Source organism: Pogona vitticeps, chromosome 1, assembly GCF_051106095.1.
Source record: "Pogona vitticeps strain Pit_001003342236 chromosome 1, PviZW2.1, whole genome shotgun sequence".
Lineage (NCBI taxonomy): Eukaryota > Metazoa > Chordata > Lepidosauria > Squamata > Agamidae > Pogona > Pogona vitticeps.
In genome coordinates, this window is record NC_135783.1 from 73,868,576 (window position 1) to 73,888,900 (window position 20,325).

Sequence of the window (20,325 nt, forward strand, 5' to 3'; positions counted from 1 at the left end):
CCTATTCCTGATTTATATATGGGTGACTGCATTAGTCTTTGAGGCAAATTGCCACTCATTAATGAAGTGCTGATGGTGTTCCTGGGTGCATTTCTGATGATCATTATAGAGCAGCAATTTCCTGCTGCAAGTTCTACTGTTTCCCTTATGCAAGGCTAAATCAGTGTTAGAATTCAGATGGTTTTACCATAGTTTTGTGAACAACAAAGAAGTAGTTTTCTATTGCTTCAGCACTTCAAAGACAGAAGCCTAGTTCTTGTGTATTAGCCTACAGGTGTTTAGCATTAGTTAACTACCCTACTTATTGTCAGGATGTTTATGTACTTGAAATTTTGAAATATCATTACCAGTTTTGCTAATGCAATTGTAATGTCTGCATCTGATTTTACACTGTTGCTTTCCCTGCATTATTGTGCATGATATGTGAACCTGTGACCTAAATATTAGCACATACGCTTGAAGAAATTAACTGCAGGCCTGAAAACTTAACACTACAATAAATCTGTTAGTCTTAAAGATGCTACAAGAACATTTGTTGTTGCTGTTGTTTTTCTGGAGTTCTTATTGTGTTGTTCTTTTTTTGTAAATAATCCAGAGGTCCTCTGTGCTGAGCATATCACTCTGAGCATGGAGGGGAGGACACCTTTTACTTCCAGAATGCTCTATGCTGTCTAGGGGATCTTAGAAGTTGAAGTCCAAGAAATAATTTTTTCCAAACTCTTCCAAGTATTCCAGAAGGTGATACTGGTATACTCCTGTGCCAACAGAAGCATCCATGACATTCAGTTAAACTCTGATGAGCATTGTATCATTGTAGATGGGGATGTACATCTATAGTTCACATCAGCTGCATAGGGCAAAAGGGCAGAAACTTTCGTGATATTAAACAGGATCTTGCTGACCATAAATGATTATCAAGTGAACATCTGAGTCTGATTTGTATATATTAATGGAAACATAGCCATATGGATTACATTTATTTATAATCTAACTTTCCATGAGAAAAGTTATGACCTTTTGTTATGCTAGTAACAAACAGAAAAATATGAGTTAAAATTATGGCTAAAGGCATTAATCAATTAGTCAGTGATTAATTGGCTGAGCTCTTGATTACAGTTTAAGCATATGGCTATAATTAATCAATATAAGCCATCTGAACTTTGCCACTGCTGTTACATGATGATAAAGCTGACATCCAGGATGCCTTGTGACAGGTAAAAGGCAAAACTATTTTCCATTAGAAGCCAGACTCACTTTGCAGAAAACAAATTTTATCCTGGGAAGCCAGACAGTTCAGAAGTATGGAACAAAGCTGAATGGGGGCAAGAGCACAGAGCCAAACATCGAGATATTGTCCAAGTTGCTTGAAAGTACGTGCAACCGAGATTGGAACTAAAAGGTGGTAATGCACACTTCTGCACTATATGTAGAAGCATAAAGGCTGTCATTCTAAATTGGGGAGCAGAGGAGACAGGAACTCTCCTATCTTAAAGGGACCAATGTCCAAAAACCCTGCTGTTTTGTTCCCAGCAGTTAGCAGTAGGAAGTGCCAGAAGAGCTGATTACTAGCTTTATTATCTCTCCTCCATGGGTATTTCTCTGTTTATAAATCCAGGATCAGCCTTTGGATTGGGGTACTACCCCTCCTTCTTTATTGTTCAGAATAGGAACAGTGTCAAGCTTCACTCAGGGTCTCAATGTAGGAAAGACATTTCTTCTCATAGTACCTGGAACTCATTTCTAGGATTGCTGGATTGTGATCGTATTATCAATGCTAAAATCCTGTATGCCTATTCCATACACAGAAAAAGTGGACACTAAACTCTTTTGTGGCGATGTGGTGGCACGGCGGGTTGAACTGCAGAAGCCTGTGTACTTCAAGGTCGGAGGACCAGCAGTCATAAGATAAAATCCATGCGACAGAGTGAGCTCCCGTCTCTTGTCCCAGCTCCTACCAACCTAGCAGTTCGAAAGCAAGACCAGTTTGAGTAGATAAATAGGTACCACCACAGTAGGAAGGTAATGGTGTTCTGTGTCTAGTCACGCTGGCCACGTGACCATGGAAGATTGTCTTCGGACAAACGCTGGCTCTATGGCTTGGAAATGGGGATGAGTACCGCCTCCTAGAGTCAGACACAACTGGACTAAATGTCAAGGGCAACCTTTACCTTTACCTAAATTCTTTTGTTCTTTGAAATATATCATGTATAATTCTGGTAACCCATTCATCTATGCCTGATCTGCAGAATATCAAAACCAGCCATTCAGCAGTGGGATCCAACTCTGATGGGAGATTATTTCATCAAACCTGAAGCTGGGGTCTATGAGGGTATATATCCTTTAGTAACCAAATGAAGCTCTTTTGTCAGTATGAAAATTATTTAGTTTCTTTCTATATCTGATTTCCACGAACCAAAGAACCTATATTTTGGTTCTTGATTAAATTTTAGTTTGAATTACAGACAGAAAGAAATATGAGGCAGGTAACAGCTGAGATTTAAGGGTGGTTAAGTAAGATTTTAGTTTGTAGAAGCAGTTGTTTAAGTCAGAGTGAAAGATTGGAAGAAGTGAAGGAAAAGAGCTGTGCTGAGGATGTGTGTATGGTTTTTTTTTTTTTTGGAAGAAGTTGTGAGCCTAATGCATGTTCTTGTTGGAACATGTGAAAAATAAGCAGCAATATAGACATCTCTCAAGAACTGTGTGTGCTTAAATCATAGAGAAGAGAGTAATGTAAATGAGATTTCATCAGTGTGATAAGAATTTGACAGTTTGCAAGAGTGAACCTTCTTATCCTTTTGTGCTTTCCCCCCAGTAACTTGTTGGTTTGTAAATCTTGTTTATTACTTTTGAAGATAATAGTCACAACTGCTGGATAGCTCAGTGGTTTAAGTATCTGGCTGCCAAGCCAGAGGTTGGGAGTTCAATTCCCCAATGTGCTTCTATGACAGAGGCTGGACTTGATGATCCATAAGGTCCCTTCCAGCTCTTGTAGTTCTAAGATGATGAATATATGAGCCATTGCTGTGTCAGATAGCCAAAATAACACAAACTGTTCGTATTTTGCCAAAACTGTTCTTACTCTTTTTTAAAAGGTGAAATGTCAGTTTAGCTTTTAGCTGTTGACAGTTTTTAAGCAGCAATGGAAATGGAATACTGGCTGTTTGCCTTATTTGATAAAAGGAATAATCCAGAGGAAAGAATCACATGGAACAAATTAAAGGGCAACACCAAACTTAGTGAAGAGGTTTGAGGGTGGTTTTTGTTTGGCAGGAGCACACACTGTTCCTCTTTCGCATCAACCTTTGGGAGGATCCCTGTATGTACCGTATTTCCCCCCATATAAGACAGGGTCTTAATTTTTTTCCTCCAAAAAAAAAGCAGTAGAGCTTATTTTCAGGGGATTTTTTTTTTCATGTACAACAATCTACGTTTATTCAAATACAGTCATGTCATCTTCTGGTTGCTGCACAGTGGTGGAGGGCGGGCTTTGACTTAACTAGGGCTTATTTTGGGGGTAAGACTTATATTACAAGCATTCTGAAAAATCATACTAGGGCTTATTTTCAGGTTAGGTCTTATTTTCAGGGAAATAGGGGAAGCTGAAACATTTCAATATCCGGCAAAGCTTGATGTGAATGTTTGCAGCTCCCTCGTATTTTCTATCCCACTTTGTTTACTATAAATTGGCTTAACAAAATTATCATACTGCTGCAGGATTTAACATTTTTCTTTGGGAATTTTTCAAGGCTAAATTCCCCATCTCCATTTAGAAAACTCTTTGCAGTACTCTTGGTTGCATAATATCCTGAAAAGCTCAGATTGCTTTGCATGTTTTTTTTAAAGCAAGGATGGAAAAATAACAAAAGTAAGGCTTTCTTGAAAAATAGCATTTGCTTGCCAGACAAATTGGATTTACCCAGTTTGGCTTCTAATTAGAAAAATCAGCTGTGCAGAGTCATGAGTATTTGATGTACATTTTTTAATTCCTGAGTGATGGGAATGGGATGGAGAATGGGAAATGCCTTCCAATAGTCCCTGCAATAATCAGACATGCAATATATAATAATGCTAGTGTGCTAATTCAGTTTTATATAGACTTAGGATAAACAAGTGTCAAAGCAAGACTCAGGAAACCTGGATTCAATTCCTACTTGGCCATGGTAAACCCATCCCAGAGCCTCTTGTGTACCTTGAAAAGCATAGCAGGCTTTTTCATTAGTCAGAAGTGGCTTGGGTGGTGGCACATAACATTACAAGCCTCGAGGAATTTAGTCTATGGCATGAGATTGACTTCTATGTTTAAAAGTTACTCATATTAGGTTAATACATGAGCTGTATTACAGCTTTGCATTTCACATCTATTATTACTGCATCATGAAGAAACTACTCAAGATTTGTAGCAGTTTCAGGCAGAAACTGCCTGACAATTCTGGAACTATTTCAGTTAATTTTTATTTTTGTTTAAATGTGGATGTCAGTCTTTGTTCCAAGAGTTTTAAAATACTGGTAGTTGAAGACATCTATGCAAAGAGTTATTTCCCACATTAAAATATATACTGTTGTGTTATGAGATATCATTGTCAGAGATTTATATTTCTTCGTGAGAATTAGCCACCAGAGTCAAAAGGTATAACTGTGATTCCATTCAGGAACAAGCATTGAAAGCCATAGATGAATTTGTAGTCATGTAGTTCAACCCCTGGCAATGCAGAAGACCCACAGCTGAAGCATCCCTGACAAATGTCCATCCAGCCTCTGTGTTTAAATAACATGAAGGAGAGTCCACTGCTTTCTGAGGTGCTTTGTCCCATTCTATTGCCATCAGCTAGTCTGTCCTAGTGTTCAATTAAAGTCCCCTCCCTTGTGACTTGGTTCTGTCGCTTCAGGTTCTAACCTCTGGGGGTGCAGAAAACAAGCTTCTTCCTTCTTCATGTGGCAGCCCTTCCAATATCATTATCACTTGTCAGTTTTCTCCTACTCAGGCTAGGCATGCCTAACTTCTTCAGCTCCTCCTCAAAAAGTTGTTTCCATTCCCTTTACCATCGTGGTTGTCCTCCTCCAGACCTAGTCAAGCTTGTCAAAATATATCTTAAACTATGGTGCTCAGAATTTGGTCCAGTATTCCAGGTGAGGTTTGACCAAAGCAAAAAATAGTGATGCTCCTACTTCTCTCACTCTGGACTCTATAGTTCAGAATAGTGTTATCCTGTTGTAGTTCTTGCGGCACTCTCATGTTTAGCTTGTAGTCTAATAAGATCCTGATGTTCTTTCCACGCATAGTACTGCCAGACAAGATGTTGCCCATCCTATATTTGTGCATCTAATTTTTCTTGTCTGAAAGTAGAAAGTTCGTTTATTCTTGTTGAAAATCCCTTTATTTATTTTGGCCTACTTCTTCAATCTGTTAAAAATCTTCATTCTTGTCTTCTGAAGTATCAGCTATGGTCAGTGATAACTGATATTGGCTATCAGTTTGGTGGAATTAGAAAATTTGATGAACAGCACCTCTACTTCCTGCTCCAGCTAATGTAAGATGTTAAACACCGGGACCAGAACAAAACCCTGCACCACCCCACTTGTCACTTCTCTCTAGGATGGTGAGGATTTGTTGGTCAGTGATCCACCACAGATGGAGATTTAGCAAGGAAATGTTGATGAGGCAAAGTGCTTACCATATACCTGAGAGAGTAGACAGTCTCCATTAACTTTTATCCTAGCCTCTCCTATTGTCTATAAGTTTGGTTTATATTTGCCTGTAATTTGTTTACGTAGAATTGTAATTTGGCTGGATACCATCGAAGATCTCTCAAGATCAGAAAAAAAAGACTGCAAGGTCTTTGCTAGACTCTGGGATGCAGAACCAAGCATGTGAGTTTTGTTTACTTCTGAGTATGTTGCCATTCTGCTCTCTTGACAAGGTTGCAATTAAGTGCTTACCTTAAGTCAGTAAGGTAGTATCACTCCAGGAATGCTGAAGGAAATAGTTATACTGTTCTGAAATCTAAATTGCGCCAAAGATATATTTTTGTCTGGCAGAGAAGAGGCAGTGTTTCAAAACAGTTTGCCTGGACTGTGTGTTATCAACAACGTATAATTAGAAGCTGAAATTGCATAAATATTCTAGAGGCATGATTCCAACAGACTTTTGTGCTTAGGGGAAAAAAAAGACTACAAACAATTTTGAAACCGTGTTTACCTCCTAATGGCGAATCACAACAAATGAAGACAACCCAAAATGCAACAAGAGGTGTGAAAAGCTCTTTCTGTGACCATCAGTGCTTTCAGCACCTAGGGAATTCTGCCTTCTGATGAACTCATCTTCCAATGTATAGTCTGATCAGTCAGACTTTCCTGATTGCATAAATTATAGTGAGTTATATGAATTGTACAGTGCTGTGTTTGGAACCTGGTGTTTGCCTTCCAGTCAACTGATCCGGTGCAATCTTTTCTAAGAGGCATTCATGAAAAGTGCTGGAGCTGCCATTGAAGGATGTCAGATTATATAAATGCAGACTGCAGCAAGTTTTGATTTGCTAAGTAAAAACTATTTTTTTGAACTGGAAGCATCCTTACCAAAGATATATGTGAACAGTTTGTATTTACACAAAAAAATTGAATGTTCCTGTACAGACTGAAATATGATTATGGAACAAAGAACATAAATTAGAGGAGGTGAAAGAGGTGTTGACTTTACCCTGTAAATTGCTGCAATTCACAGCAATATACTACACTACACTATACTACACTACACTACTTTTCTAACTATGAAAAGTAGGTAGTTCTATGTTGTACTTAGCCAGTTATTTTTGTGAGTGAAAAGACCAAGATATGGTTCTTCTTTGGCTTCTAGTGGAGATAAGCTTTCTGTAAAAATGATTGATGGGGGAACTTTTTTGTGTGCATTTTACTTTTTCAGGTGTATATGTTTGTTCATGTGCCCATGTTAACACATGCATCTTTTTCCATATCTGAGAGGCTGCAAGACTGCTTTCAAAGGCAAGCAAATGTAGAAATGTAGAACCAGCAATTACACTAACAAGAGATAATTTGTACTAGCTAAAGAAGCCCTGTTCATACCTTCTGTGTAAATCCATTCATGCTAAAATATAGGGAGGTAAATCAGCTCCCCCCATCCATTGTTCATTTTCATGACCAAAACATTGGAGAATGTGGCACAGTGGCTTTCAGACACATACAGCTGTACACACAAGAGCTTTTGCAAGCTTGTGTGCCTAGCTTTCATGGAAAAATCTGTTCATGGACAGCTGTATACATAGAGAAACCCTTGTCACAGATGCCTGGAATTTGGGGTCAGGCCAGTGGATACGTGGAGATCAGGGGTGTAACTAGTACCTACAATCATATCTCCTCTTTTCAGGTTCAGTCAATGCATTTATGGAAGGGTGAGCAAAGGTAGAAAGCTAAGCGCTTTTAAGTGTTTTCCCATTGATTTCCCCCTCTGTTGAAATGAGTGAAAATGATTGAAAGCATTTGAAGGCCTGATTCCAGCTATCACTGTAACATTGTCAGTCCTAAAGACTCAAGCTGCTTAAATACTTTTCTGCAAGATGAGCCATTCATGAAATATGTCTGCGTGTCAGGTAATTTCAGCTTTGCTGGTAAAATCTAAACACGAGGTTTTTGTTGAATGAATTCATGCAAATACTTTAGCATCTTCTTTTGCATATATTATTAATTAGCTTACTATTAATTTCCATATATTATTGATCAGACTTAAGCTGGTCAATGGGAACTATATTGGTAAACATTCAATGTTCTCCATGCCCTCCAATTTATGGATTGTATTGGACTTTAATTTACAACCTCATATGCTATCAGTGACTGGGAGAGGCTTTTCTGGGCTGGGGTGACTGTCTACCCAGCACTAGCCAATCATTAATTCCAGACTTGAATTCAGTAAGGACTCTCCTCTTTGCTGAGTGCTTCCTTTTGCTCTCTTTCTAATTTTGTGGCGGTTTGTTTGCTATTGATCTGTTCAGTTGGTTGCTGAGTATGCGTGAAGTAGTGAAAAGAGTTTACACAAGCCTGTCATTTCAAGCAACTGTTTGAACATAAAAAAATGTTTTTTTATTCTTTCTCCTACAAAACTTTCAAAATGTTATTGAGTTATTGAGATTTTAAATGCCAGTTAACGAGAAAGGAGTGGACTCCGGAGAACTTGTACCTATTTTCTTCTCTGAATCTCTGTACGTCTGTTGTGTAGAAAAAAACAGAATTCTCCCAGAACTTCAAAACTCTGCAATAGACTGTAGCTTTGATCTCATTAGCTCCAAAAGGACTGATTAGGTTCCAATGAGCTCCCCAAATTTGCTGTTAATTTTACATTGGTTTTTCTCTATTATCTTAGATAAATGTGACTGGCTAGCTTTTTTCAAACCGATAAACAGATATTTGGTTTTTTTAATGTAAGGAAATTGGAGACCTGAAAAGTGCCTGCAAATGAAGCCATAAATCAAACCGCGGTGATTTAAATGAAGCAGCTGTTTAGAGTGTAATTCCTAAGGAGCTACAGAAAAATAAAGAACTTAACTTTTTTCCTGTAAGAACACAGAACTTAACATTCTTTTATATTAATCAACCATTATAAATTTATATAATCAGTGGTAGCTATCGATTATCTAACAGTTTGTCACCACAGCTGTGACTAGAGCTGAGCATCCAGAGTTTTGTCCCCAGGGTGTCAAATTTAGTTCAGAGTCCTGGTATACCACCATAGGGAAAATGTGCAGTGTTCAGTGTACAGACTCCTGCTGAGACAATGTAGATGGTTTATCCAAGCCTTGAAGGGGGTGGCATAAAGACAAAGATCTGATCTAACTGGATTGTAGGTAGACCATGCCTCTCCTGTCAGAGGGTAAGTGCCTAATCACACCTGTCAAAAGAATTCCAGTTATCGCAAATCTTTCCATATCTCTCTTGTACCAATACATTTATTTTTTGTGGTCATGTGGTATATTTACTGGCAGGATAAAATTCATATTTTTAAAAAAATTATATAAATTCATTTCTTTCTGTTTGAACCATTATAGCAGGCTGCATGTCTTTTGCACAGCAAAAGGAGAAAATCGGTTTTGAAAGACTTGCAGAGTATCGTGAAGAGGAAGGTTTAAAAAAGAGAGAGGAGATGCAACATTCCTTTCTTTACAGTTAAAAGCAGGAAATGTCTCTGCTCAAGCCCTCTTTCACCCACAAGAGTGGGGGGATGGTTGTATAGTTTGAGCTGTCTCCTTCTGAGCAATGTATTCATTTTGCTTTTGCTAGCAGCAGTGGTTGTTACTGTTGATGTGTTGATATACCTTTAAAAGAAAAAAAAAGGGTACAAGCACAGTGGCCATAGTCCCCAGAAACCCAACCACTTTGCAAAGGAAATAAATCAGCAGCAACATTCACAGGCTAAAATTGTATGGAATGAAACGATTCATCATCAGTACAAAATATGTATATGTACACGGTATGCTAAAGAATATGTGTCGTGTCACAACTGACTTATAACAGCTCTCATTGGGCTTTCAATGTACCATACGGTAAGTGGCATATTTAAGGAGTACTTTTACCAGTCCCCTCTCCCCAGTGAGTTTAACTAAGAGTGCTGCTGATGCCCTGTGGAGAATATGAGATGCTGGCAAGCTGTTCAATGTTGTAATCCCTTTTTGTATTGTTTTCACATCAGGAATTACAACATTGATTTGGGGGCACATTTTATACTAATTGTTCCAGGTGCCAAAATTGGTAGTTATAGCTCTTTGTTACTGTTATTTGTTGTGCACCAATGATAGTTGGAATATTCTGGCACACTTAAGAGGTTTCAGCATAGACATGTAGAATGATCCAAGTGTAAATCTGATAAATGCACATGTCTTGGTTAAGGGGATTCCCAGTGTGAGGTAGTGCAGGGGTCCCCAACCCCCGGTCCGTGGCCCAGTGCCGGTCTGTGGGCTTCCCAGGAAGTGAGCATGTTGCACTCACAGGGTGTGTGTCACACCCACTCGCAAACGCAACATGCCCACCGGCGAGTGTAAGGGTGCCCCCACCGCCCACGCACAGAGCCTGCCCCCCAACAGTCTGTGGTTCCAAAAAGGTTGAGGACTGCTGATGCAGTGGATAGAGTGACAGACTAGGACTCTGGAAAACAGGGTTCAAATCCCCACTAGACTATGGAAAATAATTCAGAGAGTAGAACTGGTTCATATATGCAGTTAAACTGTTGAGTAAACAAAGTCATGGGTTATTTAATCTCCTCTGAGAAAATGTAAAGTAATGCACATTGGGGCAAAAAATCAAAACGTTATTTATCAGCTGATGAGTTCTGAGCTGTCCGTGATGGATCAGGAAAGAGATCTTGGCGTGCTGGTGGACAGCTCGATGAAAGCGTCAACCCAATGAGCAGTGGCAGCAATGAAGGCCCGTTCCATGCTAGGTATCATTTAAAAAGGGGATTGAAAATAAAACAGCCAACATTATGATGCCATTGTACAAAACACTGGTAAGGCTGCACCTGGCGTATTGTGTATAGTTCTGGTTTCTGCATCTCAAAAAAGACATTGTGGAACTGAAAAAGGTGCAGAAGAGAGCAACTAAAATGATGACTGGGCTGGGCCACCTCCCTTATGAGGAAAGGCTACAGCATTTGGGGCTGTTTAGAAAAGGCACCTGAGGGAGGACATGACTGAGACATATAAAATCATGCAGGGGATGGATAAAGTGAATAGAGGGAAGCTGATTTCCCTCTCATGCAATACCAGAACCAGGGGACATCCACTCAAATGGAGTGCTGGGAGAGTGAGAACAGACAAAAGAAAATATTTCTTGACCCCGTGTGTTGTTAGTCTGTGGAACTCCTTGCCACAGGATGTGGTGATGGCGTCTCGCCTAGATGCCTTTAAAAGGGGATTGGACAGATTTCTGGATGAAAAGTCCATCACAGGTTACAAGTCATGATGGGGATGTATAATTTCCAGGCTTAGAAGGAAGGTACTTCAAAATGCCAAATGCAGGGGAAGGGGTATCAGGAGATTTGAAACAAAAAGTATTCATCTAGGACAATGGTTCTCAACCATGGGTCTCCAGATGTTCTTGGACACTCTCAGAATTGTTCAACACTAGCTACACTGACCAGGATTTCTGAGAGTTGTAGTCAAACAACATCTGGGGACCCAAGGTTGGGAACCACTGATCTAGGCAAACCTCCTAATAAAAGCACCAATCTTGTAGCACCTTAAAGCATGGAAAGAAAACATTTGGTGGCCCTCCAGATGTTGTTAGATTACCATTTATTTATTTATTTATTTACACACACACACACATCTAATAGCCAAGGCCACTCTAGGTGGTTTCCATCATAATTCACCCTTGGCTATGATGGCTACAGTTGATGAGTGTTCCAGAGGGAAAGCATCCAGAAGATCACATGTTCCCCCCTTTTTGCCTGAAAAACAAGCACATTTATTTTGGACCAAAATCCACTCCATCATTTGCTTCCATTATACTGCTAAATTGACTGCCATTGCTCTAACATCAATCCTAGAAGTGGCACAAAAGATGTAAAAAAAACAAACCCAACAACCCTGGAACAGATAGAAAAAACAGCAGTGCTGTGCCACATTTTGCCAAAATGAGCTCATAAAAGCTTTGGATGTGGCAGTTCAGCTATTTTCCAGTCGGTCCCTGGGGACTGCAGGTCCCATAAGCTAATATATATACAGTGGTGCCTCGCTTAGCAACGTTAATCCGTTCTGGAAAAAATGTTGCTAAGCGATTTCATCGCTAAGCGATTTTAAAAAGCCCATAGAAACGCATTAAAACACGTTTAATGCATTCCTATGGGCTTAAAAACTCACCTTATGCAAAAATCCTCCATAGCGCCGCCATTTTTGGTGCCTCTAGAGTGAGGCAAAACAGCGGGTGGCCATTTTGTTTACCCGGTGGCCATTTTGAAACCGCCGATCAGCTGGCCGAAAATGGAGGCTTTGCGCTGATCGCTTCCCTGCGATCATCGCAAAGTGAATTTTCCCCATAGGGACTATTGCAAAGTGATCGCTTTTGTGATGGCAAAAAGTCCATCGCTAAGCAATTTCGTCGCTCAACGGAGCGATCGCTACGCAAGGCACCACTGTACCTATACATGCCCAGGGGTTAAAAAGGTTACTGTTTCAAACTATGGGATTCTGGAATTTGTAGTCCAAAAAGTAACCTTTCTAAGTGTTATGCATATCTAAGGAATCTTCTGAATATATAGAAACCACTACAGTTTGGAGACAGATATGCCAGAAAAATACAGATTTTCAGTGCCTATGACAACGGAATACTACAGGTAGAGAGCTCTGAAGATTTTTTGATCTGTAGGGCATGAAGGAGAAAAGGGTCACCCTCAGAGCCTTGAGAGTCATATTTCAAGAAGCCCTGTTATGACCTTAACCCTTGGTCAATTTGTGTCATTTTAGGGATGTTGATCTAGAAAGAGATGGTCTCCTAACATTTGTTTATTGAGCTTATATGATGCCCATTTAGACATAGTCTACTCTGGGAGGCTCACAAAACACAGAATAAAACCAATTAATATGAAATAACAATTTCCAACATTTACACAAAACAGAGTAGATAAAGATGGAGAGAGAAAGTTACGTAGTGCCCGGAGGGAAGGCCTGTCTATATAACCAGGTCTTGAGTTGGTTTTTGAAAATGCTTAACGAGGGGGCCAGACGAATCTTGGGGGGGCGTGTTCCAGAGCCTGGGAGCCACTGCCGAGAAGGCCCAGTGTCTTGTTTTTTCTTTCCGGGCCTGTCATTTCTAAGACATAATATAAACAGTAGAGAAAGTTGGAATTCCAAAAGGAAGCTCTTTAGAAATGAACCATTGAGAGTTGTGTACAGGAATTTTAAAAGCTCCTGTGAATTATATTACTGTATTTGATGAACATTTTGTTCTATGTTCGTATTGCACGTTTCCATTTCCCCCTGATTTTTAAAACTCACAAGCTGCTAATTCCTCTTTTTGGCCAAGTGTTTTTATTTTACGACAACTTATGCATGGTAACGTCTTCCAAATGTCCTTTAAACTTTTAGAATGAAAAAGGTTTACTTTGTGAATAAATATTTGAGTTTTTCCTTGAAAAAAACCTCCACACACAGCTCACACACACTTGAATATGTATATACACAACTTGCTGACCTTTGGATTACTGATTTGAGAGTTGCTATTATGACCACACTTGTCGAAATATTTGAATTTAACTGATTTGTTACATAAACGAATGGATTGCAATCCTACTTTTTGTGTTTACCCAGGTACATTATAGGAGACACTTTCTCATCTCTGAATGCTTCTAAATTGGTAACCTGCCTTTCAGCCTTACATTCCCTATATGTTGGGGTTTATTCCTATAAAATAAAAGAATAAATACTGAAAGTCCACACCAAGGTGGAACAAATATGAAGTAATTCCAATTTGTTGAGTTTTCCTTGCAAATATTATACTGTAAGAAAACTAGTATAATATTTAAAAAACCTGGAAATAAAGATAGTTTTTGAGTTAGCCAACTACAAATAAACTGGTTTAACTGTCAGTGGATGTTTCCCTATCAAATCTGGTGTGTTTTAATTTAGCTGTGTAGTCCTTGCTATAAACAACAAATTTTACTGTGGGACTTTAAAGACTAAGACAGTTTATTTTGAGTAAGTTTTCATGAATTGTAGCCATGCAGCAATTCTAAATGTGACATCCTGCAAGCACAATCTTATGCACACTTAGCAAAACCATTTCCAACTTTCATGCACAGGCCTTGCTCCTCAGTCAGTCCTGGACATTTAGAAGCCCAAAACAAAAGGAACTAGTACATCCACGGAAGTCCAGATGATAAATGAGAGATGAAGTCTGAGGATGTAGAAATTAGAATCAAGTTCTTTATTCTGTATTCTTTAAATGGGTAGTTAAAAAGCTCTGGCTGAACACATTTTGGCAAAGCCTTCTTAAGGAGCTAAGCATAATACAAAACCACATGTTAGATATCAAATCATTCACATTCTCTTTTGAAAAAATATATATACATCTGGCTTGGGACTCTCAACTTTATATAAATACATACATTTATACTGAGCACATTAGGCATGATAAAACATATTAGACAGAATATAAAAATTCTTCATCTTTACGTACAGCTGTGTACAAATGCCTCCTTTTTCAGTCCCTGCACTTTCAAACACTTTCAATTACTTTTGGAGCTGCTATAGACCAAAGAAAGGTGCAGAGAGTATAAAGAAGCTCGGTATGTGTTTTATTTTCTGTATAATATGTTTTATCATGCCTAATGTGCTCAGTGTAAATGTATGTATTTAGGTACAGTTGAGAGTCCCAAGCCAGGTGTGTGTGTGTGTGTGTGTGTGTGTGTGTGTATATATATATATATATATTTCAAAAGAAAATGTGAATGATTTGATATCTAACATGTGGTTTTGTATTATGCTTAGCTCCTGAAGAAGGCTTTGTCGAAACACGCTGAGCCAGAGCTTTTTAACTACCCATTTAAATAATGCAGAATAAAGAACTTGATTCTAATTTCTACATCCTCAGACTTTGTCTCTCATTTATAATCTGGACATTTAGGAGCCCAGCCTTAGTCATACTCTTTGTTGGCTCTTAAAACTTATAGTTGTGCTTCTATGTATACTATTTTTCTGAAACAATATTTAGAAAACAAAGACTTAATGGACTATTGCAGGCAGAATACAATGTTCTGATTATATTCTGTTTATATTCTTACATTAATATCCCATTATCATTATATTTATATTACAATATTAATAACTTAAGATTGCTATCCTGTCTACAGAGATTTGTTTGCAATGGCAGCTTTAATCTGAATTTAGAACTAGAATCTTTTAATTCATGATCATCAAGTGTTCACTGTATAAATAATGTTTCCTTTGTTAAAGGAGCAGGCTACCATTTCCAGAGCACTGGGTGCAAATCAAGTGGATACATCACCCAGGAGACATCAAGAGTTTCTGTTTGATATCGGGCTATAATGCAGTTTGTTCAGTGCATCTGAAATGATCTGAGCGTTACGTCAGTGGATGTATCTGTTCTCTGATTTCAAATGTCCAATTTTTTAAAAAGGCAAACTCCTCTATGTGGCCAAAGATTGTCTCCTTAAAGGTTTAAATAAAAAAGAAAAAGGAGAGGGAGAAAGATTTGAGGCTTGCCAATGAAGTGTTCTTCCACTCCTTGCAAAAAGAAAGGAAGTGTCGTAACATTTGGGGATTTAGAACAGGCATTCTCTACGGGGGCTGAGTGGTTTCAAATGGCTGATTTTGAAGAATCATACACAATAGTTTGAAGCAGCAAGTCCAAATTTATTTGGCAAAGAGCAGTACTGGCAGAACACATGCAGCTATGATTGTTTCACAGCTGTTTGGCTGAGGAGGTGAAGGGAAGAGGGTAGAAGTAGCATTTATTTTAGCTTGTATTAAATTGCCTGGCTGGTTTCTGAAACAAAGTTCCGCATTTAAAACTCTAGCTCTCAACTATCCCTGCCCTTCCTGCAGCGCCCAGGGTATCCTGACCAGCTCAGACATTTCCAGCTAATACTGTTTGACACTTCAGCCTTGAAGTGAATGAAACTGCACTGTATGCTATAAAATGCATTAAGCTTCATTGAGCGGCAGCACTGTTTTAATGTTGATTTTCTAACTAGGTGTGGGGGTGCTAATTTTGCTCCCCAGCTCACATAGACAATAGCTTCTACTCTTTTAGGGTTTTGATCTCCTTTTTCATATCACCTCTCCCAACACCCTGATGGAGTAAGCAACGTGCAGGCATCTGTGCATCTTAGAAAACATTCCTTTATACTACATTTAGAATAAATCCATGCTTTTATTGTTCTTAGGTTTTTCATTACAGAAGAGGTTTGGTGATAAGTGTGCTTCTCTGCTTTGGTTTATTCCAGTATTCTTCCAGAGATATGTTGCCGGCATTCTCCAAATTCATGCTTGTCTCATACTCCAGGAAACACTGCAATTTGTCTTTTCAGAAGTCTAGGAAAAGAGGAGAAGAAAGTGAAAGGAAGAATCTTAAGAATTCATGGAGAAAGACAATGTTGGCTCTCTTTTTTAAAAAGATATCAGCCTGCAAATTATCTGTAATATTACTATGTTAGAATTATTTTGCCTGAAGGACAAATAAAGGAAACCATTTAACCATTCAATATGATATAGTGCGTTGTTGTTGTTTAGTTGTTAAGTCGTGTCCGACTCTTCGTGACCCAATGGACCAGAGCACTCCTGTCTTCCACTGCCTCCCGGAGTTAGGTCAAATTCATGTTGGTAGCTTTGATGACACTGTCCAACCATCTCGTCCTCTGTTGTCCCCTTCTCCTCTTGCCTTCACACTTTCCCAACATCAGGGTCTTTTCCAGGAAGTTTTCTCTTCTCATGAGATAGCTAGAGTATTGGAGCCTCAGCTTCAGGATCTGTCCTTCCAGTGAGCACTCAGGGTTGATTTCATTCAGAACGGATAGGTTTGATCTCCTTGCAGTCCAGGGGACTCCCAAGAGTCTCCTCCAGCACCACAATTCAAAAGCATCAATTCTTTGGCGGTCAGCCTTCTTTATGGTCCAGCTCTCACTTCCATACATTGCTACTGGAAAAACCATAGCTTTGACTATGATATACTGTGGTTTCACATAATACAGACTACCAGTCTATACATATGGAATGGTGCTTTATCTGTTAAGTCTGATCATGGAATAAAATTATTATATTTGTAATATTTTGTATTATGCCAGTGTGCCAATGCTAACTTCCTACACTGAACAAGTTTGTGACTTCAGCAGTTCTCAACCAATACCATGTTTGAAGGATACATGTAAGCGTATGAATAGATGAATTCATTACAATGATCAATGTTGCAGAGAGGAGTGATAATAATACCAACTAAGGCTCAGTTCTACATGTTTTCTTCATCATAGATTCCTTTGCAGAAGTAGAGAGAGGAATGGTTCATATCAATGTATCCTTCCAGTAAAAGTCTTAACTTTCATTTGGGTGTATGGAAGTGCATTTGTGTTTGTCCTGTTTGTTGTCATTGTTTACAAGCTGTGGGCAGATGGTGCAGCAGCAAATTGGAACCAACAAATAAATTCATGTTTATCCTCTGATTTAGCTGTCACACTGCAGGTTGTACAGACTGAGTAATATTTCTCCTAGAGACACTGCATCCGGATTTAATACTAATTACAGGGGTATAAACTCTCCGTCATTTCACCTTTGCAGGTAAGGAGCTGCAAAAGACCTTTGGCTGCTCTTAATTTAATCGTCGCAGTTGTGAGGATGATATGTGAAAAACTAGGATGACTACTACTTATACATTCTTAAAAATCAAGGAATGAGCTAGCTGGACAGCTCCGTGGTTTACTTATCTGGGTGAGGAGCCAGAGGTTGGGAGTTCCATTCCCCACTGTGCATCCCAGTAGACCTAGCTCATGGGGCCTTGGGCAAGATGTACAGTCCCAGGATGCCCTCAGAGAACCACTTCTGAGTATTCTTTAACCAAGAAACCCTGAAAAGGTTTGCTATAAATTACAATTAACTTCACAGCACCTTGTTATTATTATTAAGTTTTTGATGAGTTATTTGTTGCCTTCTGATCAGCCAGTCCTTTTGTGCTTGCTTGTGTGTATGTGCTTGAGTTACTTGCTTCTCAAGGGGGAAAGATGGCAGTTTTGTACATTTTAGGCTAATTATTGTTATGTTCTGTCAAGTTATTTCTAAGTTTTAGTGATCTTAATTGGGTTTTCAAGATGTATGAGATGTTCAAGGAGTGGTTCATCTTTGCCACCAGTTGAGTTTCCATGACCAAGCAGGGATTTGAACACAGTTCTCCTGACTCACAGTCTGATGTTCTATCCACTACACCAGTGGTTCTTAACGTGGGCGATAATGCCCCCCAGTGGGCGATTTCATTTTTCAGGGGGGCGGTAGAACGAAAAGGGGCGGCATGGGGGCGCTGGAGCAGAAGGGGGCGGTAGGGGGGCGCTGGAGCAAGCCAAACCTGTGAAGATGGCTGCAGCCTTTTTACAATGCGCATGAATATATATTTTCCTCCAATTTTAATTTAGTTTCAAACTTTGTCTTGAAATTTTTAGTTCCTGCATTTGTTTTTATGCCCTTTTTATATTTCTTTTTGCGTCTTAAAATTCACTTGCAACTAAATCATTAAATGTTACTTTCTGGGGGGCATTTCATTTTCTTGGAATTTAATTTTGTTTTCAGGGATCATTGGATTTAACTGTCTTAAATAAATAAATAAATAAATAAAAAATGAATGAATGAATGAATGAATGAATGAATGAATGAATGAATCATCACCGCAGGGAGGGGGGCGATGATAACTTCCTCAATGGCTCAAGGGGGCATTTCTTTCAAAAACGTTAAGAACCACTACACTACACCATGCTGTTTCTCCTATGCAAATTATATAACTTAATTGAAAACAACACCTCTTTGTCTCCTTCCTAGCTAGAAGACAAGGACTATTGTGAGGATTCGAAAATCTCTCTCAAGGTTCGAAAATCCCTCTCAACTCCCATGGAGTTGAGATGGTTTAAATCTGTAAGGATGAGGAATTCAGGAAGAATCTTCGTATCAGTACCCTCAAACAGGGGAAAAAAAACTTTCCTGAAACGGAACCTGAGCTTGGACAAGTTCCTTCTAATTGGTCATACTGGCTGTAGTATTCTGGGAGTTATAGTCCAAAATAGAAACTTGCACCCAGCTGCTAAAAGTGAAAGACTCAAAGCATGTACTGTACATCAAATGTGCATTCACTCTTTGGCTACCATCCTGTCCTTCACAGATTAAAATGAAGAATTTTTTTCCAGAACATCTATGAATCCTAAAGAAAGAGAATGCCAGGATTAAAATGTGGAGAGAAAAAACTTTGTTCCCCTCAACATGTTGTATGGAAGATCTGATATTAACTGTTTTGAATGCTCTTCATATTTCCTGTTACTAGGCAAAAACTATGTGATATATTTATTAATTTTACTGTGGTGCCTCTGATGTGACCAAAGAAATACGATTTTGACTCTCTGAGTGGGTATCTCAAGAACAAAAACTATAACTTGTTAGTTGTGATGTAGCCTGGAAACAAAGAAACAAACAAAAAACTACAAAAAGGGCTTGGATATCACCTATAAGCTCTCCTAACCATTATCTGAGGTTGCTTCCAGATGAGGTTTTAATTGTGCAATTAGTCTGACTCAGCAATGGAATTTTTCTAAGGAGAGGCCTGATGCAATCTTTTTTCCATTTGCAACTGTCTTGCATTTCTCTCTACAGTGGTGCCTCGCATAGCGATCACTCCGTATAGCGACGAAATCGCTTTGCGATGGACTTTTTGCGATCGCCAAAGCAATCGCTTTGCGATGGTCTCTATGGGGGAAATTCACTTTGCGATGACCGCAGGGAAACGATCATCGGAAAGCCCCCATTTTCGGCCAGCTGATCGGTGGTTTCAAAATGGCCGCCAGGTAAACAAAATGGCCGCCTGCTGTTTTCAGGCATGGATACCTCGCTTTAGAGGCACCAAAAATGGCAACACTATGGAGATCTTCGCTTAAAGGTGAGTTTTTAGGCCATAGGAATGCATTAATTGCGTTTTAATGCGTTTCTATGCGCTTTTTATTTTCGCTTAGCGATGTTATCGCTTAGCAGCGATTTTTCTGCACGGATTAACATCGCTAAGCGAGGCACCCATGTATTTCTATCATCTTTTTTTCTTCACATACACATGCACACACTTTCCATCAGGCCAGATTACATTATGTCCATGTGAAACCTGCAGTAGATCCTAAGATGAATGCTTTTGTCAGGGCTCCAGACAGCCTTCAACAGGACTCCTGTAGCATTATCCAGGCTGTTGAGGGCAGGGAAACTTGGGGAAAGGGATAAGAAATATTTTTTTATCCTGTTGAACTACTCCTGCTTTCTTACATAAATTATGTATTACTGTATAGCACATAGAAAAAAGAGTATGTGTCGGAAGCTTTGGAGAGTGGGAAAAGGTATCTCTTTCCTCCTTCCTGAAAAATAGGAAACTGCTGTTATAAAGAGCCTACCTCTCTCTCTAGGGAACCCACCAACAGATGACTAAGATTTTCATGCAAGTCAATACACTTCTCAAAATTAGTGGAAAAGTCAGAGTGGGGAAAAATACATTCCTAGTTAGTGTGGGTAGCATTATTTTTAAAACTCAAACCATATATTTGCTCAGCTACATTGACTCCTCCAGAATGTGTAGAGCAATTAGCTC

The 20,325-nt window shown here is 39.1% G+C and overlaps 1 protein-coding gene and 1 long non-coding RNA gene across 2 annotated transcripts in view; one reads left to right on the forward strand and one right to left on the reverse strand.

The window, feature by feature from the left end:
- The window catches only part of LOC140705935 (uncharacterized), an 84,984-nt gene that overhangs the window by 48,187 nt on the left and 16,472 nt on the right, over nt 1-20,325 (forward strand). The gene's annotated exons all lie outside the window — the stretch shown is intronic.
- MTHFD1L (methylenetetrahydrofolate dehydrogenase (NADP+ dependent) 1 like) overlaps nt 15,348-20,325 on the reverse strand; it is a 190,607-nt gene continuing 185,629 nt past the window's right edge. The window contains exon 28 of the mRNA XM_072995277.2: nt 15,348-16,049. The gene's annotated coding sequence lies outside the window, so the exon portion shown is untranslated. The remainder of the gene's footprint in view (nt 16,050-20,325) is intronic.